Source organism: Momordica charantia (genome assembly GCF_013281855.1).
Source record: "Momordica charantia cultivar OHB3-1 chromosome 8 unlocalized genomic scaffold, Mcharantia_2.0 BLBB01000008.1, whole genome shotgun sequence".
Taxonomy (NCBI): Eukaryota; Viridiplantae; Streptophyta; class Magnoliopsida; order Cucurbitales; family Cucurbitaceae; genus Momordica; species Momordica charantia.
Genome location: NW_028275166.1, coordinates 30086744 through 30093415, shown reverse-complemented (window position 1 = coordinate 30093415; position 6672 = coordinate 30086744).

Genomic DNA, 6672 nt, shown 5'->3' with positions numbered 1-6672 from the left:
TTGGTTGGTTGATGGAGAAAATCAGATGGAACAGCAAAAACTGGAGGAGAAGAAGAAGGGGAGGAAGAGAAGGGAAGAGAGGAAAAATAAAAAATAAAAAAATAAAATATTATAGCTATGATAAAAATAATATAAATATTGCCACATCATTTTATAATTTGTCAATCCAGTTATGCCACATTATTGTTTCATTAGTCAAGGTCAAATAAACTTTAAGGATCATTTAGAACCATTTTCTAAAGTCAAAGATAAAACTATCACTTTAGACACTTGTTTTCAAATTCAATGACTAAAAGTGTATTTTTTATCCAAAATTTTAATCTTAAATCTTAAATTTATTTGTAATGTATTATGTTTTATAAGTCAACCATAATTTAAATAATATTTTTATTTATATTTTGAAAAATAAATGTTACAAGTATTGGTACACCTCAACATTATGGTTTAGGAAAGTTAGTTACTACACCTTAATTTTATGGTTTATCAAAATTAGTTATTGCTCTCTCACGTCTCAAAAAAATGTCTAATGGAAGAAAAGTGTTGACATATAATTATAGCATGAAAGTCTTAAAAGATTTAACGATAACATAACTTTTGAAAATTTTAGGATTGTTTCTTTTTTCTTTTTTTTTTAATACAAAAATTTTAGGATTGTTAGAGCCAGAAAGACGAATGGATTGAGATATTAATGAAAGAGTGAAATAAATAATAGATTGAGATATTATACAATTTATATATATAGTTAATTGACGCTTATAGGAAATGAGTAAACTGGTTTATTTTTAATTGATGAGAAATAAAGAAATTTTATTAAAATAGAAGGACAAAAATATAATGCGAAAATGTTCTTGACATAGAAATTGTTTTCCTCTCAATATATTTGGTGGTCACACCTTCAAATATTAAAAAGAACCCAACCAAAACGGTAGGTTGGGTTGGGTTGGGTTGGATAAAGACTCGGTTCGGGTTGAGTTGTAGGTTTTGCAAACTGAGTGGTTCAGTTCGTGGGTTTACTTTTAAAAAATCAATTTAACCCAAATCGAACCAAAATTATTAATATGTATTTTTTTTATATAATTACTTTTAATCTCAACTCTTCCTTTCCTTCCATCTACTTTCAACATCTTGTTTCATCTCCTTCTTGTTTTTTCCTCTCCCCTTTCGAGTCTTTTGTCGTCTACCATCACCCTTGTTCGTCTATTTATCTTCTCATTTTCTCCTCTCTTCTCTCAAATCTTCATCGTCGATCATTAGCCACATATCTACTCGTTGCCCGTAGTCATGACCCACAAATCTGCTCGTCGTTGTCGTGAAGTAGGTTCGAATATGCTCGTGACTCACAGATCGGCTCGTCACCCACATATTTGCATCTGCTTGTCGTCCCTCGTGTGAAGCAACCCCACAACCCAACCCGAAATTTTTGGGTTGGGTTGGCCATCGAAATTGGTTTCCTCGATTCCCTGATCTGGTCGGGTTGGTCCAAAAAACCCTCATAACCCGACGCGATCCAACCTAACTTATGAACACCCCCCTACTTGGTAACAATAGTAAAAATATCTACTCCTTCCCTTGAAGTCAGAGATTCAAATTCTCACACCTCCAGATTTGTTGTAATATAAAACACACACACAAAGTCATACCAACTATAATGAAATATAGAACACTATGTAAACTTAAATTGAAATGAAATAGCAAAACTAAAAGAGTAAATCTGGTTATCAAACAAAATAGAAAATTTGATTGTAAAACAACCCTCTAAATTACCATCCAAATTCCAAACAACTTTCAAGGCTTTATTGAAATAATATGTTATACCATAAACTTTACATTTAATTTTTTGTTTATTTTTTGGCTTGTTAGGCCTTAATATCTCAATGTATTAGTTAATATTTGGAATAAATCAACACGTAAACTATTTAAAAGTCCTACTTACCTAAATAGTTTAAATTTTAATAATTTACGCATGTGTGAATATAGAAGTATGTGTCCATGTAAAAATTACCAAACTATCCATATTTATATATTTTAAATAAATAAATAAAATGCTAAATTCAAAATACAAAATCCTAAACTCTAAACCCTAGACTCTGTTTCATAGAGAAATAAAATTTTAAACCCTAAATTCAAACCCTAGACGCTAAACTTTAAATCCTAACAAATAATATACACAAACAAAAAAAATTCAAGGAAGAACCACATAAAATTAAATAAGAATAAGTGAGTTGATTAATTATTATATTTATTTAATTATTTATTAAAATATTACCATTTAATAATTAAAGTAAACACTTGTATTAAATGACTATTGATTCTCATTAGAAAAAATACATTTTAAAATAAATAATTTGTTCAACTGGACGTTCGAGAACAGTCCAGATTAAATAATGGAAAATCAGTTGTGAGATTTATTGAGAGGAAATAATACGGTGTTGTAAGGTTTATTTGAGCTTTGGTGTTCTTCTTGTATCCAACGGACGACAGTTAATCAAGAAGCTTGAATGGCCGAGATCTTGACAGGGCGTCATAGGAAAGTTTGGAAATTGTTGAAAAAAAAAGTTTCCCAAACGATCTGATTTTCAAGCCCAGTCGCGCCTTTTTAGAAACTCTCTTTTTTGTCATTTCGATCATACTTGCGCCCCATCCGAGAGTGATGAAAGGCGAGTACAATAAATTGGTACTCTCAAGGGTGGTGTGAAGGTGAAGCCAGGTGCAAGAAACTTTTTTGTCCTATTGTGTGAAATTACGAAACCGCCCCTCTGCATGTATTAAATGAGTTCTTCACCTCTTTCTCCCAGTACAGCTGTGTGGCATTTTTGGTTTTTTAGGAAAGTGCTTAGACTTTATTTAAATTATTATTTCTTCAAAATTCGAATTTCATCCACCAATCAAAAAGCGCCACGTGGTACAAATAGTTATTTCATCCACTAACGTGAGGTTGAAAATCGGAGAAAAATGGAAGAAAACTTTCAAAAAGTTCTCCAACTAGAGCTGAAATTTTTGGAAAAATTTTAAAATGCTTTTCTTGTAATTTTAAAGTTGTTTTAAGAGTTTTTATTTGACTCATGGAGAGCTTTCCATATTTTTATTGTAAGGTACATAATTTATTTTCGCAAACAATTTGGTTTAGTTGCTGAGTCCAGTAAAAACAAGGTCGATTTTGATATTTGTTTAGAAAATGTTAGAGTTTAGTTTTAAATCTTACAAGTCTGTAAAGTTTGATCGTGATTCCGCAAAAAAGTAAGGTTTGTGATCTTCAACCCAATAAACGGATCTAATTTAGTAAAATTCTCAAGAGGTGTTCGGGAGCGGAGTAAACTATAGTAAGTTGTGGTTGGTTGAACCACTATAAATATGTTGTACAACATTTTTCTTTCCATTTACTTTTTTTTTTTTGTTTGTTCACCACCCGTACTCTTATCATATCAATTCGACAGTTTTGATCATCTATTATATTTTAGTCCTTAAATTTTGCATATAATTCACATTTCTTCCTTTTCTGTAAGAGTCGTGTTCACTTGATGACTCGTGATATGAGGGTCTATCAAATTCAGCCGGTAGTCTTTACCATTGTTTTTCAATAATTATTTACAAAAAGAATTCAAATTCATTTGAAATTCTAAATAAATACGTGCCCTACTATGACACATGATTTCAAATACTTTTTTATATGATAAGTAAATGAATAAAACGTGTGCATTAAAAAATCAAAATACTTAAATATACTACCACAAGATGTTTCAAACATTTTTCGTGTAATAAATAAGTAAACGAATAAAATATTTGTCTATATCAAGTTTATGTAAATAGAAAATGTCTTTTATGAAAATTATAAAACTAAAAAATAAAAAATTGCTAAAAAGTTATAGACCGTAATAGAAAGAACATGAAAGTTTAGCAACAAAAATATGAGTTAAAAAAAACAAAAATAAAAAATTGGAGAAAGAAAACAATTTTGCAAAAATCATTTTATATTTAGTGAAGTGGGTACACTTTGGAAAATGACCACTTAACCTCCAAACAAATTTATAATCCTAAATAGAAAATTGAAATGAATATATTAATAGGAATTTTGAATTTTAACGGCTGTCCTTTTCCTTTCTTTTCCTTTTTAATTTTTTTTTTTATTTTAATGCTGCAATTTTGGACTTCAACTGTAAATTATACCCTAAAAATTTATAAAATCTATTTCAGTTAATAAATAAATTATTTGTACTTCTTAAGTTATAAGTCTCATTAGTTTTTTATTGACGATATCTTTTACTCAATTTTTTATTTTATCAAAATTTTTTTTTTCTGTATATCAAAAATGTCTTATCGATTTGAAATATTAGTAATTAATCTTTTGGTAGAGGATATCCTAGTAATTTCGAAATATTGCTCAAGTCCTGGTTATGTCAATAATGTGTTTTGAATTATTGAAGTTCAGTCACACACCAATGATTAATAGATTTGGAAGATAGCTCTTATTTTAAAATGGTTAATTTTTTAATTAAACTTCTTTTAACCCGTTTTAGAACCTGATCGGGAGGGATTTCAAAATCGATTTTAAAAGATTTGAAATTCAGTGTTTCATTCAAATGTTTTATGTTCCAAATAGATTGGATTCGTGAGAATTTTAAATTTAGAAAAAGAATTCATATTTGGTTCAATCTCCTTGCCACATTATCATCAACCAAATTAGTTGTAAATTTTGATTTGTCCTACTTTTTTTTAATTCTAATAATTATAAATCGACTCTCTATATACATTTTTTTTCATCATCATTCAAGCAAACTAAGATTGTTTTTTGGTATATTTAATTTTCCTCATATTTCTGTATTGTTTAGATCTTTATGTTTTTCTTTTTTGTAATTTTTATTCTTTTTAAGATTTGAATTCAGAGTTGTTAAAAAAAAATTAAATCAAGAGATTTGCAAGTTTTTTTTAGTTTAGTTTTTAAAATAAATGTGACATCGACAAGTTTTAACTTTTGTTAGATTGATATGATTAAATTATTTATGTTTCTATGGTTGAAATTACTAGTTTAAATATTATATTATTAATAATATAATATTCTACAAATATTAATAGTAGAATAGTAAAATATTATACTTTCTTTTCATTTCTCGTGAACATCCAAACAATAAATTTTAATTTTAATGATTTAGAATCATTTTGGTTCAAAAACAATTATGAATTTGAAATCACTTTCTACCAACTCAAGAGGCCAAATGGAGCTAATTTAATTTAGAAATATTTACCTAAATAACATAGAATAAATAAGGATTTAAATTTTACAAAAATGACATAACTGAAATCAAATTCAAACATAGTATATAACATAATAAAAGATGCCACGAATATTTTTTAGAATACGTAAGAAATTTATGTTATGTAATAAAATTTTTCTTTAATTTAATAGGTTAAATTACAAAATTGGTAAAATACTATGGGTTTGATAATTAACCATCAACAAGAAATATTGGTGTGAAATGTTAAATAAATGTTGGTGATTTTTCTTTTCTATAGATGTATGGTCAATGTTGTTTGTGTTCCTTAAACTCACTTCATTAGTTTGTCTGCGGACCAAACACAAAACCTAGTTTTCTAAGGATACGACGATTAAACGAGGGTGTGTTTGAAAGTCATGTTAGAATTAGTGATTTCTTTTAAATAGAGATTGAAGTATAATTGATTTTTTAAAATCATTATCCAAGTGATACCTTAAAATTCGAATTTAAAGTGATTTTAGACTTTCCTACAATCGATTTTTTAATTTGCCAAACATGGGAAAAGGAAGTGATTTTGATGATGACAGATGCCAAAATCACTCCCAAATATATCCTGAGTGATTTTTAAAAAATAAGTTTAAATATAATTGATTTTTCAAAATCTTCATCTAAATGATAACTTAAAAATCAATTTAAAATGATTTGAAAAATGATAAAGGAAAAGGAAGTGATTTTGACATGGCAAAAGTGATATTTGTCATGCTAAAATCACTCTCAACACACTCTAAGGGTGTGTTTTTAGAATGATGGTAGAATTAGTGATTTTGAAAAAAAAGATTGAAGTAATAATTGATTTTTCAAAATCATCCTCCGATACTTTAGAAATCAATTTTAAGTTATTTTAAGTTTTTCTAAAATCAAATTTTAATTTGTCAGATAAATAAAACAAACACACCCTAAATCTTAAATTCATCCCTTTTAATTTGAATACTCGAAATTAATCCACTCAGCACATTGTAATTGTGAACCTACTATCACAGCATGCCACATCTTAAGAATGAACAAACCACCACTCAACCAAAAAACTTAAGCCGATGGATTAGGTAAATTTATGACCTCCCACTCTAATACCATCTTAAGAATGAATAAACCATCACTCAACCCAAAAACTTAAGCTGATGGGTTGGATAAATTTAATTCATTTATATGGATTCTAACACCACATAAAATTGCTAATTAGTAAAATAATGTGTCACATAAACATTAAACTCACAAAATTAATGAAATTAACCTATTAAAAGAAGAAAAAGCCTCTAAGATTTTATAAACATAATTGGGACTAGAGCGGATAGGCTAAATAGACAGATACCATTCTATAAAAATTCATGATCCAAATTTATAATTTAACTCATTTGACAATATAAACTTAGTTCATTGATAATTGACACATGTCTTTGATTGG